Genomic DNA, 23109 nt, shown 5'->3' on the forward strand with positions numbered 1-23109 from the left:
CTCCCCATCATGTCATTTTTGCTTTGTCCATCATTCTAACCTCACCTAGTCAGAAAGCTAGAAGTTTCCTGGAGATTATCAGACTCAGAACACTCCTCCCCCACTGCCACCATGTAAAAATGGAGATGCTGAGGCCCAGAGAGGAATATCTACTGTCACACAAGCAGATAGTGGAGTGGAACCAGACCCCAGGAATCCTAATTACTTGTTTTGGCTGGGAGTAATGCACCTTTCAAATGAAAACTCTCTAAAGGTATATTGGGGGAGTATTGGCCCTGGCATCCTATGACACATCCAACTCTAAGGGGACTCAGAAACAATAACAAGAACCAAGGAGGAGACAAAAATGACATGTGCACAGCAAATGTTTTTGCTGTAATGATGCTGAAATGATGCTCAAACACTTTCCCTGTAAGAAATCCACATGCTTTTACGGTGAATTTCCTGATGCCCTAACCCATGACAAAGTACAAGTAACAATTTAGAACAAGGAAAATAGTTCCTCAATTTCACTTGCTTAGAAAGATTCAGAAAAAGAAAAAAGTAGTCAGGTTATGTTTTTGAAATAGAAATAGTACAAAACAGATTCCTTAACTCACATACAATAGAACTAAGAAATAATAAAATTCCTACCATTTATAAATTTTTAAAAGCTCATACAAATAATTCTTCAAAAAATAACTTGAAATTGGGTGCATAATATCTAAAAAATAAAATTAATGAAAAAAAATTTTACATAGTAAAACACGTGGGATGTAGCCAACATTGCACACAGAAAAAATTCATAATTTAAGCATTTCCAGTACTAAACACAATACATGAAACATGAGTTAAGTATTGAAACTTAGATATTGAAAAAAGGATAAAAACCCACCTTATAAAAGATTTGGGAAGATAGGAATTTTTAAAATCAATAGTGTAAGGAGATTCCTTTAAAAAACAATAAATAAAACTGAGTCTCTATGTGAAAATTACAGATAAATTAAAAATTTAAAAACTTTTTAAGGAAACCATAAGATAGTATGTGTGAGTATGTTTATAATATTGGGATGGAAAAGGCCTTCCTAAGCATAATATAAAACACCAGAAACTATAAAAGAAAATATTGAAAAATCGTCTCATACTAAGAAATAGCAATAACTAAAGCAAAAGCAAAAACGCACTGTTACTTGTTAGTTCTGGGAAGCAGTCTCCAGGACTAAGATTAACACGCAGGAGGTTGATTAGGGAGTTTTTATTTATTTATTTAAAAAAGTTGTTTTAATTGGCATATAATGTATTATTTGTTTCAGGGGTACAGGTCGGTGATCGATCAGTCTTTTTTTTTTCCTTTTCTTTTCTTATTATGTTCAGTTAGCCAACATATAATACATTATAAGTTTTTGTTGTAGTGTTCAATGATTCATTAGCTGCATATAACACCCAGTGCTCAACCCAGCACGTGCACTCTTTAATACCCATCACCCGGTCATCCCATCCCCCCACTCGCCTCCCTTCTGTAACCCTCAGTTTGTTTCCCAGAGTCCAGAGTCTCTCATGCTTTGTCTCCCTCTCTGATTTCTTCCCATTTAGTTTTCCCTCCCTTCCCCTTATATAATATCTTATATAATACTCAGTGCTCATTACAACACATACCCTCCCCAATGTCCATCACACAGTTATCCCATTCCCTCACTCTCATCCCCTCCAGCAACCCTCAGTTTGTTTCCTAAGATTAAGAGTCTCTTATGGTTTGTCTTAGGGAGTGGTTTTAAGGTCAATACCCACTGAGGGGAGTGAAGGGAGCAAGGCTGGGCAGAGAAGAGGTTGGTTTGCAATAATAAGGGTCTCGGCTGAATACATGGGAAGCTCTGGAGTTGGGATGGGCCTTCCAAATTGTTGTAAATCAGGGCAATGGGGCTGGGCCTTTATACTTTTTGACTGACCAATCAGTTGTTGGATGTAAGCATAAACTTGGAAGTACATAAACTCAAATATGTCTCAAGAAGGACTCACTTGAAGCCTGTCAGCCTCCAACAATCTCAGCAGCTGGAGAAACAAGAGCTTCTGTGCCAAAGGAGCAGGGATGTAGAAGGTGTTGGCAGCACCTACTATAGTTCATTCCTCACCTTGTGCAGGCTCATTTGCTTCCTATAGATAAATTCTGCAGCAATTATCCTATGGTTATATTGAGCTTCTTTTCCTGAGGAAAACTTATAGTATCAGTGAAAGACACTATAACACCTGCCACTGGAGCTGGTTTCAGGGTCTTAACTGATATTCATCATCCCTGTCCATTCTAGATTCACTCTTACTCTCAGCTAGTATCTCTGCTGATCTTTGTATCTTATCTGGTTCAGTGACTAAAAACTTCATCTTTGAAGGGTCTGAGACTCTGGACATCATTCCTTTCTCAGACCATGGCTGGAAGACTTGTCATTTCCAAGGGATACCTAAGTAGGTCACCTAGACACCAAATCTATTCTTGCTTGACCCCACTGTATAACAATACCCATCTTCTAATAATTAGAGTCATTTTCCCCTATCATGCTGCTGACTTGTTTTCTTTGGCTGGTTCTAAAAGTAATCAGGCAGCAACCAGAGATTAAAATTTAATGGGGCTCCTGTGTGTCTCCTAGTGAAGACACTTGCAATCTTAGAGTCAAGAACTCCAAACCTGAAGAAGACAGAATTATGAATATGGGAAGTACAAATTCCCCCAAGTGTGTCACTGGGAGTAATGACAAACAAAACAATTCCTACTCCCATTCTCAAACTTGTATAGTCTTCCATATAACATTGATTTAGGATGTCATTGATTTAAGATATATAATGCTTTCTCATGGATGATGGCCCATCCTCTCATGGTATCATCTCCAAACTGGCACTTCAGCTGTGCCTTCAACACACCATTTCATCACTCTGTCTGGCCAGCACCTTTTCAGTGGTGCAGTATAGAATAGAATCCCAGGCCATGTGCTCAGTGTTGGACTCCTTTCACCAGAAAGTGGATCTCTGGGTTCAATCCAGTGTTTTAGATAAAATCCTGTCTCAGTAGATCAACAGGCTATGCTCTTAAATAGTGGTGCTGGCTGAGGCCCTCCAGGAAAGAAAGGGAAACTCATATTCAAAAATTGTGTTGATTACAATCAAAATGAATCATTGCCCCCACACAGTTTTGAAGAGGCTCAATGTTGTCAGCTTGCCCCCAAGTCACTTTTTGGTTTCCTTCAAGAATGGTGATATATTGGAGACTCACTACTGGTCTCTGTCATGGGCAAGGTCAATAGCTAAAACAGCCTTAGTGAGTAGGTGACCATGCTGTTGTGCCCACGTATAACCTCAACCTTGCCACTATGATAGGTTTGACAAATATAGTAAATAAAAATTCATGACATCCAGTTAAATTTGAATTTTAGATCAGCACCAAATGAATTTCAGCATAAGTATGCTTCGTTCGAAGTCATACTGTCCCTAGACTGCTCCCAGCCAAAGACTGAGCACAGGAGGGTACTAGAATATGGACACTTCTGCCAAATGCAGAGGGACTCCTCCAACAAGCAATCCATACCAGAGCTTCCCATAAACCTGGCTGAGACTTCACCAAACCTGCTTTGCAGTCTGAGGATCTTCCTCCTATTCCTCCTTGTTTCTCCCTCTCCTTTCAGGTGTCAGACCTCATTCCCATCTAAAAGTTTGTTCAGTCTATTCCTGCTCCTTCTTCCTTTATCTTTCACAAACATTTCCCCAAATTAACCTCTTACTCTTCTAATCCCATCTCAGCATCTGTTTCCCAGAAGACCTAAACTGATACAATTGAAACCATGAATAATATAAGAAAGCACACAGTAAGATGGGGTTCTGAGATGGGCTCACTCACCATCTGGCTGGCAAGGAGCAACCCATTCTGAGTGGTATATGAAGCACAGATAGCATGTGGCATAATGTGGCAGCCCAATCCTAATTCACTGGTGGTTACCTGGGAAAATATGCTAGTGAAGGGAACCCTGTTTGCTGATTCAGGCACCTGAAAGCTATAGCAGAAACAGTTTATACAAAGAGAGTGGAGTTGGCCAGTTACGACTAAGTTGTATTGATGACCTATAGAGAGATCCTTATAACTGTGATTATATCCTCATTCCTTTCTCAAAGGATTGTCCAGACATTTATTCAGATGACTGTAGACTTGGGAGAGAGGGGGATACCAAGACATCTCAAGGACAATTGGACATAGGTCTGAATTAATTTTGATACTGGAAGACCATCATTAGACTTCTCTGTTAGAGTTGAGTACTTATGGAGACCAAGTAATAAACTGAATCCTAGCTAGAGGTTCACAGTGGGGTGACCAGATCCACAGACCCATTCAGTGGCAATCTTCCCAGTCTTGTATGTGCACAATTGAGTTCGATATACCTGGAAGTTGGAGTAACCTCTACACTGAGTCCATGATCTGTGTTATAAGAGCTATCACAGTGGGGGAGGCCAAATGGAAACCTCTAAAAATGCCCTTTTCCAGCCAAGAGAGTAAAGCAGAAACAATATCACAAACCAGATAACAGAAATTAGTGCCACCCTTATAGAACTCAAGCAAGACCCCTTATGTCTCCATTTAATTTGCCAGACTGGCCCCTGAAGAAACTGGATGGATCCTGAATAATGACTATATATTACCACAGGTTTCAGCAAGTAATAGCTTGGATTAGAGCTGCTGTGCCATATTGTTGCTAGAGTAGGTTAACAAAGTCTCAGGTACATGGTATACAGTAATTGATTTGGCAAATGTGTGTTTTTCCATTCCAATTAGAAGAGAGATTTAAGAACAATAGACAGAATAAGAACATTTATTTATAGTTTTCCTCAGACCTTTGTTAATTATCATACCCTCAGTCACAATATAGTCAGAAAAGATCCAGACTGTCAGGATATTATGCAGAACATCAGTCATACTCATTACACTGACACCATCATGCTGATTGGAGAGGATGAGTAAAAGGCTTCTGTAAGACACAACATGTTCCAGAGGGTAGGAGATAAACCCTGTGAAGATTCAGGAAGTTATCAATTCAGTGAAGTTTTTAGGAGTCCAGTAGTCAGGGGCATATCAGGATTCCACCTCCAAAATATAAGACAAATCGTGTCTTGAATCTTCCACCACAAAGAAGGAAGTAGTGTATCTGGTAAGCCTCTTTGGGTTCTGGGAACAAAACATCCCACCCCAGGATTATTTCTCTGGTCCCTATATCAGGTGACATAGAAGGCTGAAATAAGAAAACAAATTACCCTCGGATATTAATTTCCCATGGCTGCTGTGACAAATTACCACAAAATTGATGGCTTAAAGCAACAGAAATGTATTCTTTCACAGTTCTGGAGATCATTAGTCTGAAATGAGTTAACACTAGGCCAAAATCTAGGCATCAGCACATCTAGGTGCTCTAGGCGAGAATCTGTTACTTGCTTCTTCTAGCTTCTTGTGACAGCCAGCATTCCTTAGTTTGTAGCTGCATCATTCCAATCTCTGCCTCTGTAGTCACATTGCCCTCTCCCCTTCTGTCTCTGTCAAATCTCTCTCTGCTATTTTCTTATATAGACACTTGTGATTACACTTAGGGCACACCTGTATAATTGAGGATAACCTCCCATTTCAAGATATTTAAATTGCCACAGAAAGTAGCAAAATGAAGTTATAGGGATTAGGACAAGGATATCATGTGGGGGGCATTGTTCAGTCTACCACACTTCAAAAGAGCAATAATTAGACTGACAACTAAATTCTCAACAGAAACTGTGGAAAGCACAATATAATGGTATGGTATTTGCAAAACACAAAAGAAACATAGTTTCCAATTTAGAATTCTATATCCAGAAAACATACACTTCAAGAATGAAGGTAAGAGGTGCCTGGGTGACTCCGTCAGTTAATCACCTGCCTTCAGCTTCAGGTGATTCAGCCCCGTGTGAGGCTCCCTGCTCAGTGGGGAGTTTGCTTCTCCCTCTCCCTCTGCTCCTCCCCACCCACTTGTGCTCTCTCTTATGCATGCGCTCTCTCAAATAAATAAAATCTTTTTTAAAAAGGGTGAAATAAGGATGTTTTCAGACAAACAAAAACCAAGCAAATTTATCACCATCAGATCTTTCCTAAAGGCAATACCAAAATGGGTTTTTCCAGCAGAAGGAAAATGATTCTGGGGCTCCTGGGTGGCACAGTCAGTTAAGCTGCTGCCTTTGGCTCAGGTCATGATCCCAGGGTTCTGGGACTGAGCCCTGCATTGGGCTCTTTGTGCAGCGGGGAACCTGCTTCTCCCTCTCCTTCTGCCTGATGCTCCCCCTGCTTGTGCTCTCTCTATTTCTGTGTCAAATAAATAAATAAAATCTTTAAAAAATAAGAAGGAAAATGATTCCAGTTGGAAGTCCAAAGATACAAGGAGCAACAAAAAGCAAAGGAAATGGTAAATACTTTTGGTAAATTTAAATAAATATTGACTGTGTAAAACAATATAATTATTCATGGATACTCATATATGTGTTTATATGTATATGTGTGTATAATAAAAATATATAATTAAAATAAACAGCAACAAATACTCGGAAGTAGGAAGAGTTAAACAAAGTTAATATATACTAAGTCCCTTGCATTATTAGGGAAAATGGTATAATTACTAATTTATACAAGCATTTGTTAAAATAACAAGTACAGAGGAATATTTTGGATAACCACAAAAACAATAGAACAAGAATGCATAGCTTCCAAGTTACTTGAGAGAAAAATCAGGAGGAAAAAAACCTAACCAAACCAAAAAGAATACAAGGAAAGAGGGGGAAATAACATAGAATGTGTGAGACAAAAATAAAACAAAAAGTAAGATGATTGATTTAAGCCCAAATATTTAAGTAGTTACATTAACTGTGAAAGAATAAGATGCTATTTATAAGAGACACATATAACATATAAGGATACAGGAAAGCAGAGAGTAAAAGGATGAGAAAGTATGATATAAAAGCCACAAATCATTTGCAGCAACATGGACGGGACTGGAGGAGATTATGCTAAGTGAAATAAGTCAAGCAGAGATAGACAATTATCATATGGTTTCACTCATTTATGGAACATAAGAAATAAGAAGATTGGTAGGGGAAGAAAGGGATAAAGAAAGGGGGATAATCAGAAGGGGGAGTGAAGCATGGGAGACTATGGACTATGAGAAACAAACTGAGGGCTTCAGAGGGGAGGGGGTGGGGGATTGGGATAGACTGGTGATGGGTAGTAAGGAGGGCACGTATTGCATGGTGCACTGGGTGTTATACACAACTAATGAATCATCGAGCCTTACATCGGAAACCAGGGATGTACTGTATGGTGACTAACATAATATAATAAAAAATCATTAAAAAAATAAAACAAAATAAAACAAAAACTGTAATAAGAAAAAAAAATAAAAAATAAAATTACAAGTTTATTAGCAAAGTTGTTTTTTTTTTTAAATTTCAAGTTTTAATTCAAATTCTAGTTAGTTAACATATATGGTAAAATTGGTTTCAGGTGTAAAATTTAGTGATTCATCCTTACATATAACACGCAGTGCTCATCACGAGTAGCCTCTTTAATACACATCACCCATCTAGCCCATCCCCTGCCCACCTCCTTCCATCAACCTTTGGTTTCTTCTCTATAGTTAAGAGTCACTTATGGTTTCCTTCCCTCTCTCCCTCATTTTGTTTCCCTTCCCCTATGTTCATCTGTTTTGCTTCTTAAATTCCACATATGAGTGAAATCATATGGTATTTGTCTTTCACTGGCTGACTTATTTTGCTTACCATAATACACTCTAGTTTTATCCATGTTGTTGCAAATGGCATGATTTCATTCTTTTCGATGGCTGAATAATATTCCATTGTATATATGTACCACATCTTCTTTATCCATTCATCGGTCAATGGACATTTGGGCTCTTCCCACAATTTGGCTGTTGTAGATAATGCTGCTATAAACATTGGGGTGCATGTACCCCTTCAAATCAGTATATTTGTATCCTTTGGGTAAATACCTAGTAGTGTAGTTGCTGGGTTGTGGGGTAGTTCAATTTTTAACTTTTTGAGGAACCGCCATACTGTTTTCCAGAATGGCTGCACCAGTGTGCATTCCCACCAACAGCATAAGAGGATTCCCCTTTCTCTGTATCCTCACCAACATCTGTTGTTTCCTGTGTTGTTACTTTTATCCATTCTGACAGGTAGTGAGGTGGTATCTCATCGTGGTTTTGATTTCTATTTCCCTGATCATGAGTGATGTTGAACATCTTTTCATGTGTCTGTTAGCCATATGGATGTCTTCTTTGGAAAAATGTCTGTTCATATCTTCTGCCCATTTCTTAACTGGATTATTTATTTTTGGGGTGTTGAGTTTGATAAGTTCTTTATAGATTTTGGATAGTAACCCTTTATCTGATATGTCATTTGCAAATATCTTCTCCCATTCTGTAGGTTGTCTTTTAGTTGTGTTTATTGTTTCCTTCATTGTGCAGAAGATTTAATCTTGATGAAGTCCCAATAGTTCAGTTTTGCTTTTGTTTCCCTTGCCTCCAGTGACATGTCTAGTAAGAAGTTGCTATGGCTGAGGTCAAAGCAATTGCTGCCTGTGCTCTTCTCTAGGATGTTGATGGTTTCACATTTAGCAAAAGTTGTTTCTACTATCTTTCATGATTTTTTAATTTTCTCCTTTTATCATACTTGATATCAATTATTAGTACCTTCTTTGATTTTTTCTTAATATGACTTACTAGGATTTTATCAATTTAAAAAATATATTTTGTCCAATTATTTATTTAATTTATTTTTAAAGAAATCTGCACACTCAAGGTGGGGCTTGGACTCACAACCCTGAGCTCTACTGACAGCCAGCCAGGCACCCCTAGAATTTTATCAATTTTTTTAAAGAACCAACTCAGCTTTCTTCTCTCTATGCTATGCTTATTTTCTATTTCATTAATTTATGCTCTTATTATTTGTTCGATCCTTTTTGTTTTTATTGGGTTTAATTTTCTATTGTTTCTTTAATTCCTTAAGATGAATGCTTAGCTAATTGAGGTTCTGCTTCCCTTCTTTTCTTATATATATCTTCCTTGACTTACAATGGGTTATGTCCTGATAAACCCATCGTAAGTTGAAAATATTATAAATGCATTTAATACATCTAACCTACTCAACATGATAACTTAGTCTAGCTTTTCTTAAACATGCTTACAACACTTACATGAGCCTACAGTTGGGCAAATTAACTCACACAAAGCATATTTGGTAATAAAGTGTTGAATAGCTCATGTAATGTGTTGACTACTGTACTGAAAGTAAAAAAAAAAAAAAAGGAATGGTTGCATGGGGACAGAATGATTGTACGTGTAAGGGTTGTTTACCCTTATGGTTGCATGGTTGACCAGGAGCCGCAGCTTGCTGCTGATGCCCAGAATCAGGAGAGAGTTATATGTGCCCATGCACATATAACTGCATGTTATATGTAAGTGAGAGACAGCAATCAAAATATATTGCTAGCCAGGAAAAAGATAAAAATTCAGAATTCCAAGTATAGTTTCTCCTGATTGAGAATCACTTTCATACTATTGTAAAGTTGAAAAATCATAAATAGAACAATGGTAAGCCAGGGACTGGCTATATATACATTTCACCTATGAATTTTTCCTTTACAAATGACTTTTTTTCTACATCTCACAGACGTTCATATGTAGTATTTTCATTTTCTTTCCACTTAAAATATTATTTAATTTCCATTGCAATATATTCTTTGACCTATGAGGTATTTTTTTTTAAGATTTTATTTATTTATTTGACAGAGATAGAGACAGCCAGCGAGAGAGGGAACACAAGCAGGGGGAGTGGGAGAGGAAGAAGCAGGCTCATAGCGGAGGAGCCTGATGTGGGGCTCGATCCCATAACGCCGGGATCACGCCCTGAGCCGAAGGCAGACGCTTAACCGCTGTGCCACCCAGGCGCCCCACCTATGAGGTATTTAGAAATGCATTTCTTAATCTCCAAACCCGTGGGTATTTTCCAGTTGTCTTTTTTCTAGCTTAATTTTGTTGTAAATATGACTCTGAGAGACAACACATATAACAGACAACATACTTTATATGATTTCCATCCTTTGAAATATGAGGTTTGCCATATGATCCAGCATGTAGACAACTTTGTAAATGATCCATGATCACTTGAAAAGGATGTGAGTTCTGCTTTTGTTGTATACAGTGTTCTATAAATATCCACTAAATTGAGTTCACTATTTGTGTTGGTCAAATATTCTGTGTTTACTAATTTTTTTGTCTACTTGATCTTTTAATATGGAGAGAGGTGTGAAAAAAACCTTATACTATGATTATCAATTTGTCTATCTCCATTTTTAGTCTTACTGATTTTTATTTTATATCTTATATTTTTATATTATATTATTATATAAACATAAAATTTGAGAAGTTATAGCTTCTTTGTGTCTTTAAAATTTAGCATTAATAACTGTCCTCTTTATTTTTAGTAATGCTTTTCACTATGAAGTCAACTTTGAAATTAATATAGCTATGCTGACTTCCTTTTGATTTGTGGCTTTTTGGTTTTTTTTTTTAACTTTTTTTCAGTCTTTTTCAATGTATTGAGACTTTTTGGACTAACATATGGTCTGTCCTGAAGAATGTTGGTTTTTTTTTATTATGTTACATTAGTCACCATACAGTACATCCCCGGTTTCCGATGTAAGGCTCGATGATTCATTAGTTGTGTATAACACCCAGTGCACCATTCCCCCACCCTCTCCCCACTGAGGTCCTCAGTTTGTTTCTCATAGTCCATAGTCTCTCATGTTTCATTCCCCCTTCTGATTACCCCCCCTTTCTTTATCCTTTTCTTCCCCTACCGATCATCCTAGTTCTTATGTTCCATAGATGAGAGAAATCATATGATAGTTGTCTTTCTCTGCTTGACTTATTTCACTTAGCATTATCTCCTCCAGTGCCGTCCATGTTGTAGCAAATGTTGAGAACTCGTTCTTTCTGATAGCTGAGTAATATTCCATTGTATATATGGACCACAACTTCTTAATCCAGTCATCTGTTGAAGGGCATCTCGGCTCCATCCACGATTTAGCTATTGTGGACACTGCTGCTATGAACATTGGGGTGCGTATGGCCCTTCTCTTCACTACGTCTGTATCTTTGGGCTAAACACCCAGTAGTGCAATGGCTGGATCATAGGGTAGCTCAATTTTTAACTTTTTAAGGGACCTCCACACTGTTTTCCAGAGTGGCTGGACCAACTTGCATTCCCACCAACAATGGAGGAGGGATCCCCTTTCTCCACATCCTCTCCAACAATTGTTGTCTCTTGCCTTGTCTACTTTTGCCATTCTAACTGGCGTAAGGTGGTATCTCGGTGTGGTTTTGATTTGAATTTCCTTGATGGCTAATGATTTTGAACATTTTTTCATGTGTCTGTTAGCCATTTGTATGTCCTCATTGGTAAACTGTCTGTTCATATCTTCTGTCCATTTTTTGATTTGTTTATTTGTTTCTCGTGTATTGAGTTTGAGAAGTTCTTTGTAGATCTTGGATACCAGTCCTTTATCTGTAGTGTCATTTGCAAATATATTCTCCCATTCCGTGGGCTGCCTCTTAGTTTTTCTGACTGTTTCCTTGGCTGTGCAGAAACTTTTAATCTTGATGAAGTCCCATAAATTCATTTTATCTTTTGTTTCTCTTGCCTTTGGGGATGTGTCATGAAAAAGGTTGCTTTGGCCGATGTCGTAGAGGTTGCTGCCTATGTTCTCCTCTAGAATTTTGATGGATTCCTGTCTCACATCGAGGTCTTTCATCCATTTGGAGTTTATTTTTGTGTATGGTGTGAGATAGTGGTCAAGTTTCATTCTTTTGCATGTAGCTGTCCAATTTTCCCAGCACCATTTATTGAAGAGACTGTCTTTTTCCCACCGGATGTTTTTTCCTGCTTTATCAAATATTAGTTGCCCAAAGAGCCAAGGGTCCATTTCTGGGTTCTCTATTCTGTTCCATTGGTCTATGTGTCTGTTTTTGTACCAGTACCATGCTGTCTTTGTGATCACAGCTTTGTAGTACAGCTCGAAATCCGGCATTGTGATGCCCCCAGCTTTGTTTTTCCTTTTCAACAGTTCCTTGGAGATTCGGGGCCTTTTCTGTTTCCATACAAATTTAAGGACTATTTGTTCCAGTTCTTTGAAAAATGTCCTCGGTATTTTGATCAGGATAGCATTGAAAGTGTCGATTGCTCTGGGTAGCATGGACATTTTAACTATGTTAATTCTTCCGATCCATGAGCATGGAATATCTTTCCATCTTTTTATGTCTTCCTCAATGTCTTTCAAGAGTGATTTATAGTTTCTAGAATATAGGTCCTTTACGTCTCTGGTTAAGTTAATTCCAAGGTAACGTATGGTTTTTGGTGCTATTGTAAATGGGATGGGTTCCCTAATTTCTCTTTCTTCGGTCTCGTTATTCGTGTACAGAAATGCAACTGATTTCTGAGCATTGATTTTGTATCCCGCCACATTACTGAATTGCTCTATAACTTCTAATAGTTTGGGAGTGGCTTCTTTTGGGTTTTCCATATAAAGTATCATGTCATCTGCGAAGAGAGACATTTTGACTTCTTCTTTGCCAATTTGAATACATTTGATCCCTTTTTGTCGTCTGATTGCTGTTGCAAGGACTTCTAGTACTATGTTGAATAATAGTGGCGAGAGTGGGCATACTTGTCGAGTTCCTGATCTTAAGGGAAAGGCTTCCAGCTTTTCCCCATTGAGAATAATATTTGCAGTAGGCTTCTCATAGATGGCTTTTATGAGATTGAGAAATGTACCTTCTATTCCTACACTCTGAAGGGTTTTAATCAGGAAAGGATGCTGTATTTTGTCAAATGCTTTTTCAGCATTGATTGAGAGGATCATATGGTTCCTGAGTCTTTTCTTGTTGATATGATGTATCACGCTGACTGATTTGCGAATATTGAACCACACTTGCATCCCAGGTATGAATCCCACTTGATCGTGATGGATAATCCTTTTAATGTACTGTTGGATTCTATTAGCAAGTATCTTGTTGAGGATTTTGGTGTCCATATTCATTAGGGAAATCGGTCTGTAATTCTCCTTTTTGAGGGGGTCTTTGCCTGGTTTGGGGATCAAGGTAATATTGGCCTCATAGAATGAGTTTGGTAGCTTTCCTTCTGTTTCTATTTTTTGAAATAGCTTTAGGAGAATAGGTATTATTTCTTCTTTGAATGTTTGGTAGAATTCCCCAGGAAAACCGTCCAGGCCTGGAGTTTTGTTATTTGGAAGGTTGTTTATCACTGACTCAATTTCTTCATAATTAATTGGCCTGTTTAAGGAATCAATTTCTTCCGGTTTCAATCTTGGTAGTTTATAGGTTTCCAGGAAGGATTCCATCTCTCCCAGATTGCTTAGTTTATTGGCATATAGCTGTTGATAAAAATTTCTAATAATCCTTCCAGTTTCAATGGTGTTGGTCGTGACCTCTCCTTTTTCATTCATAATTTTAATAATCTGGGTCCTTTCTCTTTTCTTTTGGATAAGTGTGGCCAGTGGTCTCTCAGTTTTATTGATTCTGTCAAAGAACCAGCTTCTTAAACTTGTAATTTTAGATAAAATTGTCAAAATCCTGATAACAGCTCACCAAAATTTACATTATGAGGAATTTGTAAATCTCAATAGTATATAAGTATTAAGGACATTTAATCAGTAATTAAAAATTTTCTCAGAAAGAACTCAGACTCAGATATCTTCATCAGCAAATTTTTCTAAATATTTAAGGAATAAAAAAAATCAATCTTAAACAAGAACTTTCAGAAAAAAAAAAGAAGAAAAAAGAGAGAACTCTCCCTGTGCCAATCATCAGCCTGTTTGTTTTCATATGCTTTCCCTGGCCTTTTTGTATGCACTGCTCTGCATTTCAGGGAACCATATTTCTCAGCTTACCTTGATAACTGACTTTCGTATAGGTTGAGTCAACAAGAGGTTGTGATGTGTAAGACTGGTATGTAAGAGAAGGGGAGAAACCAGGACACTCCTTCCTTTCTCACTTAGCTTTGAACAGTCTATCAGACAGTTGCTCAATTCCCTCTGGGTCCCAGGTCCAAGGTCCAACTAGACTGCCTCTACTTTTTTTTTTTAGGTTTATTTACTTATTTTAGAGAGGGGGTGGTTAGGGACAGAGGGAGAGAGAATTTTTAAGGAAGCTCCATGCTCAATGGAGCTCCATTCCACGGCTCCATGCCCATGGGGCTCCAACATGGGGCTTGATCCCATGACCCTGAGATCAGGACCTGAGCCGAAACCAAGACTTGGATGCTTAACCTACTGCACCACCCAGTCCCCCCTGCAACTGTGATTCTTAATGGATGACACCAGCTTCTAGTTTTCTCAGGTTTTATCACTTTCTCCATTGTCTCTCCAGACCTGGAGGTGTTAGAGATCCTCTACTCTTCTTCACTGAGTTGCCGCATTCCATTTGTTCATTAGCTATCTAACAATTTTCTGTATTTAATCCCTCTCTCTGTTTCCTAGGCTGGGCGCTACCTGATACAACTCTTGTATTAAGAGTGCCCCTAAGGGATAGGCCCTCACAATGAGTTTCTAGAAGTGGCTTTTGAGCTGAAATTCAGTGAGGTCCTCCTTGCAGGGGGAAAGTTGGAATACTAGAAACCTATACTGTAATTATCTTCTGTATTACTTGGGATGATGTGCCTCTTGTAAGGTTTTGGAAAATCATATATCTTCACTGCTTGATCTGTGTAGGAGTAATAATAACTGTGTCTGTGAGGTAGGGTGGTTAATTTTATTTTACCTCTGAAGGAAGAATTTTATTCTTGCGTCTGACTTTCTCCATTACAGTATTATGTACCAACATAGAGTGGTGGGTGATAATGGAGATTTTTTTCAACATTTCATCATAAAAATTTTCAAATACACAAAAAATTGAAAGAATTATATAATGAATGCACATATACCCACCACCTAGATTCTACAATATTTAATGAAATTTTAGAACTTCATACACTGAAAAGATATAATATTAAAATGTGCAAGAGACTAGAACAGACTCCTCATAAGAGAAGATGTACAAATTGACAATAAGCATATAAAATGGTGGTCAACCTATTGAACAAATGCAGGAATACAGATTTAAACCACTATAAGTTAGTAGATACAGCATTCCAACCAGGATTGATAGAGTAATTGTCAAAAATAAGTGTTGATAAAGATGTAGAGCACCAGTAAGATCTAAACAGTGCTAGTAGGAGTATAGATTGCTATAATCTCTTGGGAATATATTAGGGCATTACTTACTAGATTTGAAGACATGTTCATACTATATCCCAGAAATTACTCTGGGACATTTTTAATAATTTTAATGGTAGAATCATCCATAATGCCCTAAACTAGAAAAACTTCAAAATACCTGTAACTAGTAAAATGAATTTTTTAAATTGTGGTTATTTATACAATAGAAAACTAAACAATGGGAATGAATAAACTAATGCTAAATCAACAACATGGATGAATCTCACAAACATAACACTGCATTAAGGAAGCCAGATATAAAAGACTATATACTATATGATTCCATTTATATAAAACTCAAAAATAAATAAAACTGGAGTATTAGTCAGCTATCATCTTGTGGTGGGAGCATCAGCAAAAGCTGTGTAGGCACCTAAAACTCTCAGAGGAGAATTCATCTCTCTAACAAGAATGTTGATCCAAAAAGTGTGATGTGGAAGAGTCCCTTTTTCTGTTTTTTTTTTTTTTTATTTTCCCACAACATAGCCATTGAGGAGGAACCATTCAAGGGAAGTGCACAGCAGAGTGGCTAGACTACAGACCTACTTTCTAGCTGGAGGACCAAAAGGGAGTCCCTTAAGGGCCAGAGTGTGGTGGAGATTGCTGAGAAGAGGTAATGTGAGAAAGGAATTCCATCAGGTGGTGTATCAAGTCCTCAGTTCAACTCCAGCTACTCATGCAGGAATCAAGTACGTATGGAACAAATATCACTTTACCCATTAATAGCAAAATACATATTTTTCAAGCACATATGGAATATTCACTAAAACAGACAATATTCTTGGTCATAAAACAGGCATCAACAAATTTTCAAAACTTGAACCCATGAAGAGTATATTATCTGAACATAATGAATCAAATTAGAAATCAAACAATAACAAATACAATGGGAAAAATATCACAACACTTGGAAATTAAACAACACATTCTTAATTAATGGGTCAAAGAGAAAGTCTTAAGAAAATAAAAATGCACTTAAGTGAATTAAAATAAGTGCAACATATCTTAACTTGTGGAATGCAGCTAAAGGAGTATTTAAAGGGGGAAATGATAGCATTAGATGCTTAGATTAAGAAAGAAGAAAGAGCTCATTTCAATCATAAGCTTCTACCTTAACTGGGAAAAAAGAAAAGAAAAACAAGAAGAAAGGAAATCAAAGGCAAGAAATTGATGAAATTTTAAAAAATAAGTAAAGGAAATCAAAGCCTGTTTCTTTGGAAAGATCAAGAAAATTCATAAAACTCATAAAATTCATAAAACTAGATAGACAAAGCAAAAGAGAAAGAAGACATAAGTGGCTACTATCAGGAATGAAACAAGGGATACTACTACAAACCCTGCAGACTCTTGAAAGATAGAAAAATACTAAGAAAAATTTAGGTAAACTAATCCAAAAACTTAGATGAAACTGAACAATTCCTTAAAAATCAGGAACCATCAAAACTCATCCCAGATAAAATGGATACCCTGAATAGTAATATACACTATTACATCAATTGATGGAATACCTTAAAACAGTCTGAAAAAGAAATGCCTAGATCCAGATGGTTTCTCTGGTAATTTCTCCCGAAGTGTTGAAGGGTTACCACCAATTCTATAAAATCTCTTCCAGAAAATAGAACAGGAGGAAGATTTTTGCAACTCATTTTATAAAGTTAGCATTACCTTTATATTAAAACCAAGATAAAATAGCTTAAGAAGAAGAAAAGTACAGATCAATATCCCTAATGAACCAGATGAAATGAGCTTCAGTGAAATAATAGCAAATAGAGTCCAGCAATATATGAAAATAATAATGCACAACAACTAAGTGGGATTTATCTGGGAAATGTAAGGCTGGTTCAGTATCATAATTAATCAGTGTGAATAACCATATTAACAGAGTAAATAATTTTATACTCATCTCAAATGAAGCAGAAAAAATATTTCAAAATAACACACAATATCCGTTTATAATAAAAATGCTCAGAAAACAAAAAATAAAAAGGAGCGTACTCAACTTGATAAAGGACATCTACAAAAAACCTACAGCTAATATCAAACTTTACAGTAAGAGACTGGATGTCTTCTTCCTAGGATCAAGAACAAGGCAAGGATGTCTACTCTCACTGTTCCTATTTAAGATTGTGTCAAATTCTTACCTGTGGAATAAAGCAAGAAACATAAATAAGAGGTATACAGGGTGGAATGGAATGACAGTGTCCTTATTCTCAGAAGACACAATTGTCTACGTAAAAAATTTCAAGGAAACTATTAAAAACTCCTAGAACTAACAAGTGAGCTTGGCAAAATATTAGGATAGAAGGTCAACACACAAACATAAATCATATTTCCATATAATAATAAACACTGGAACACAAAATTTTTTAAATATCATTTTCAATAGCTTAAATAAATGAAATACTTGTGTATAAATTTAACCAAAGCTGGTATCTATATGCTGAAAACTACAAAATGCTGATGGCAGAAATCAAAGAACTGAATAAATGGAGAAAACATGAACTGAAAGGTTCAACATAATGAAGTGGTCTATTCTCCCCAAAATGATTTATAGAGTCAAAGCAATGGCAATCAAAATCCCTGCAGAAGTTTTTATAGATATAGGCAAGCTGATTCAAAAAGTTTATCAAAGAGCAAAAGAACTAGAAGGGCTAATTTTTATTTTTAATTTTTATTTTTTGTATTTATTTTATTTTTTCCAAAATCAAGATACATAAGTTTATTCCATTATAAAAATCTTTTAAACAGATACAATTGTGTCAGTGTTTAGAAGAAGTTATTTCCTGGGTTGCCTGCGTGGCTCAGTAGGTTAAGCATCTGCCTTCAGCTCAGGTCAGGATCCCATGGTCCTGGGATGGAGCCCAGAGCCCCATGTCAGTCTCCCTGCTCAGAGGGGCGTCTGCTTCTCCCTCTCCCTCTATCCCTTCACCCTGCTCATGCTCTCTCTCTTTCTCTACACCCTCTCTCAAATAAAGAAATAAAATCTTTAAAAAAAATAGAAAAGCTTATTTCCTTTTAAAGCAGTAGACTCTTTCAATTATACTTCATTTTCATGGAATATTAACATTGATCTGAATAGAAAGTTAGTTGATGTATTCGATGAGAATCCACTGTGTCAGAAAATACTTTCTACCAAGAAATCCTATAATATTTGTAACAACCAACAATTATGAATCTAGTACTACATAGTTTAAAAGAAAACCAATGAATTTTCCATGAATGTTTTAAAATCAAGAGAAATTTATTAAATTTCCTCTCCCTCCTTTTAGAAGGGATACATTTTTAAAAAGTAAAACAAGGAAGGCACTCGTTGTGATGAGCACTAGCTGTTATATGCAACTAATGAATCATTGAACACTACATCAAAAACGAATGATGCGGGCAGTTCCAAGATGGCGGACGAGCAGGAGACCTAAAGTTCATCTGGTCCCAGGAATTCAGCTAGAGAGCTACCAAACTATTCCAAATACCTATGAGTGCAACTGGAGAATGAAGAAAAGAGTAGCAGAAACTCTATGAACAGAAAATCGACCACTTTCTGCAAGGAGCAGAAAAGAGGGCAGAGGAGTTGGACACCCTTTCTCAGGTGGTCCACTGAGTCAAGCTGGATATCTACCAGACCATCCTGAAAACCCACGGAATCAGCCTGAGACACAGGAAGATACATCGGGATCTCTACAAATGAACATCTCCAGCACTGAATATTGAGGTACAAAGCGGGGAGCCATGAATCTGCTCACAGATATCAGAAGATAAACGGAAGGGGAAGGGAACCACTGCACTCGGGCAACTGGAAGAAGTAGCCACTTGCACTGAGGAGCGGGCCGGAGTCACAGACTGGCACCCACGAGAGAGCAGACTGAGACTGTGAGCCTGGGAACGCGCATGCGACCAGACTGAAAACTGGAGCTCCAGAGCGCTCACTAGAACCAGACTGATACCGGGAGCTTGGGAGCGCATGCGTGACCACACTGAAAACAGGCGCTCCGGAGGGCGTGTGAACCACACTGAAACAGGGAGCTCGGGAGCGCAAGTGGGAGCCGGGGGTGGCTGGCGGTGTTAGAAGCACAAAGGACAGAGGCGTGCCAGCCCTGGAAGTGAGGGCTGGGAGAGTGGCTGTGGGACTCACAACCCGGGACGCTGCAGGGTTTTTAGCAGCACTGACAAAAACAGAGTTAAAGTGGCCAAGAGAGCTCAGTGGAGAGCAGACTGCGATCTCTCTGTTCTGAGACAGAGGCTAGGATACGGCCACTGCTGCTCTGACTCTCAGAAGAGTCACAGAAAACTGCCAGGGAAAGCTGCCAGAGAACAAAAGCCCAGAAATACCCCCATCGCCATCCCCCCTCACAGGGGACAGGGCGACTCTACCCAAACAGGGTTGCCTGAGTATCAGCGTGGCAGGCCCCTCCCCCAGAAGGCAGGCTGAAAAATAAAGAAACCCACATCCCTAAGGTCCCTATAAAACAAGTGCACACTGCCTGGGTCCTGGTCAATAATTTGGGCTCTGGGCATCCCTGCAACCTCTCCTCATCAGAATGACGAGGAGGAGAAACCCTCAGCAAAGAAAGGAGACAGAGACTGTGGCCTCTGACAGATGATGGATATGGATATAACCAAATTGTCAGAAATGGAGTTCAGAGTAACAATGGTCAAGATGATGGTAGGCTTGAAGAAAATATTAATGAAAATATAGAATCTCTAAGGGCAGAAATGAGAGTGAATCTGGCAGAAATTAAAAATGCTATGAATCAAATGCAGTCTAAACTAGATGCTCTGATGGCCAGGGTAAATGAGGCAGAAGAATGAATTAGTGAATTGGAGGATGGGATGGTAGAAGAGAAAGTTAAAAAAGAAACTTGGCTCAAAAAAATCTAATCTCAAGAATGTAGATTACGGGAGATTTCTGACTCAACGAAATGTTCCAATGTCAGAATCACTGGCATCCCCGAGGGGGTGGAGAAAGTGAGAGGTCTAGAAGAGATATTTGAACAAATTGTAGCTGAGAACTTCCCTAATCTGGCAAAGGAAACAAGCATTCATGTCCAAAAGGCAGAGGACCCCTCTCAAGGTCAATGAGAGCAAACCTACACCACGTCACATCATAGTGCATTTCGCAAATATTAGATCCAATGATACAGTATTGAAAGTGGCCAGGGGGAAAAAAATCCTTACGTACAGAGGGAAAAATATAAGAATAACGTCAGACCTATCTAAAGAGACCTGGCAGGCTAAGAAAGGTTGGCAGGGTATTTTCAAAGCTCTATCTGAGAAGAACATGCAGCCAAGGATCCTTTATCCAGCAAGACTATCACTCAGAATTGATGCAGAGATAAGGACCTTCCAGGGTCGGCAGAAACTGAAGGAATTCATAACCAACAAAACAGCCCTACATGAGATATTAAGGGGGGGTTCTATAAAAGTAAAAAGGCCCCAAGAGTGATACAGAACAGAAATTTACAATCTATAGAAACAAAGACTTCACAGGCAACATGACATCATTAAAATCATATCTCTCAATAATCACTCTCAATGTGAATGGCCTAAATGCTCCCATAAAGTGCCACAGGGTTGCAGATTGGATAAAAAGACATGACCCATCCATTTGCCGTCTACAAGAGACTCATTTTGAACCTAAAGATACATCCAGACTGAATGCGAAGGGATGGAAAACCATTTTTCATGCCAATAAACCTCAAGAAAAAGCTGGGGTAGCAATTCTCCTATCAGACAGATTAGATTTTAAACTAAAGACTGTAGTTAGAGATACAGAAGGACATATATTATTCTTACAGGATGTATCCAACGAGTGGATATGACAGTTATAAATATCTATGCCCCCAAGAGGGGAGCAGCTATATACACAAGCCAACTCTTAACCAGAATAAAGAGACATATAGATAATAATACCTTAATAGTAGGGGACCTCAACACTCTACTCTCAGCAATAGACAGATCACCTAAGCAGAAAATCAACAAAGAAACAAGAGCTTTGAATGACATACTGGAACAGATGGACCTCATAGATATATACAGTACATTACACCCCAGAACAACAGAATACTCATTCTTTTCGAATGCACATGGAACTTTCTCCTGAATAGACCATATACTGGGTCACAAAACAGGTCTCAACTGACACCAAAAGGCTGAGATTATTCCCTGCATATTCTCAGACCACAATGCTTTTGAAACTGGAACTCAATCACAAGAAAAATTTGGAAGAAACTCAAACACTTGGAAACTAAGAACCATCCTGCTCAAGAATGATTGGGTAAACCAGGAAATTAAAAATCAGTTTAAACAATTTCTGGAGACCAACAAGAATGAAAACACATCAGTCTAAAACCTATGGGACACTGCAAAGATGGTCCTAAGGGGAAAATACACAACCATCCAAGCCTCACTCAAAAGAATAGAAAAATCTAAAATGCAGTTTTTATATTCTCACCTCAAGAAGCTGGAGCTGAAACAGAAAAACAGGCCTAGCCCACGCACGAGAAAGCAGTTGATCAAGATTAGAGCAGAGATCAATGAATTAGAAACCAGGAGCACAGTAGAGCAGATGAACAGAACTAGAAGCTGGTTCTTTGAACAAATAAATAAGATTGATAAGCCACTGGCCAGACTTATTCAAAATAATAGAGAAAGGACCCAAATTAATAAAATTATGAGTGAAAGGGGAGAGATCACCACCAACACCAATGAAATAAGAAGAATCATTAGAAACTTTTATCAACAGCTTTATGGCAATAAATTAAACAACCTGGAAGAGATGGATACCTTCCTGGAAACCTATAAACTACCAGACTGAAAAAGGAAGGAATTGATTATTTAAACAGACCTATTAATTACAAAGAGTTTGAAGCAGTGATCAAAAGCCTCCCCAAAAACAAGAGTCCAGGGCCTGACGGATTCCCCAGGGAATTCTACCAAACATTCAAAGACGAAATAATACCTATTCTCCTGAAGCTGTTTCAAAAAAGAGAAACAGAAGGAAAACTACCAAACTCATTCTATGAGGCCAGTGTTACCTTGATCCCCAAACCAGGCAAAGACCCCATGAAAAAGGAGAATCACAGACTGATATCCCAGATGAATATGGACGCCAAAATTCTCAACAAGATCCTAGCTAATAAGATCCAACAGTACATTAAAAGGACTATCCATCAAGACCAAATGGTCTTCATCCCTGGGATGCAAGGGTGGTTCAACATTCGCAAATTGATCAGTGTGATAGATCCCATCAACAAGAAATGAGTGAAGAACCATATGATCCTCTCAATTGATGCAAAAAAAGCATTTGACAAAATACAGCATCCTTTCCTGATTAAAATCCTTCAGAGTGTAGGTATAGAGGGTACATTCCTCAATTTCATAAAAACCATCTATGAAAAGCCTACAGCCAATATTATTCTCAACGGGGAAAAGCTGAAAGCCTTTTCCTTAAGATCAGGAACACAGCAAGGATGCCCACTCTCACCACTATTATTCAACATGGTACTAGAAGTCCTTGCAACAGCGCTTAGACAACAAAAACGATAAAAAGTATCCAAATTGGCAAAGAAGAAGTCAAACTGTCTCTCTTCACAGATGACATGATACTCTATATAGAAAACCCAAAAGACTCCACCCCCAAACTACTAGAACTTATAGAGCAATTCAGTAATGTGGCGGGATACAAAATCGGTGCTCAGAAATCAGTTGCATTTCTATACATGATCAATGAGACTGAAGAAAGA

Source organism: Ursus americanus, chromosome X (assembly GCF_024610735.1).
Source record: "Ursus americanus isolate L20-20 chromosome X, mUrsAme1.1.p, whole genome shotgun sequence".
NCBI lineage: Eukaryota > Metazoa > Chordata > Mammalia > Carnivora > Ursidae > Ursus > Ursus americanus.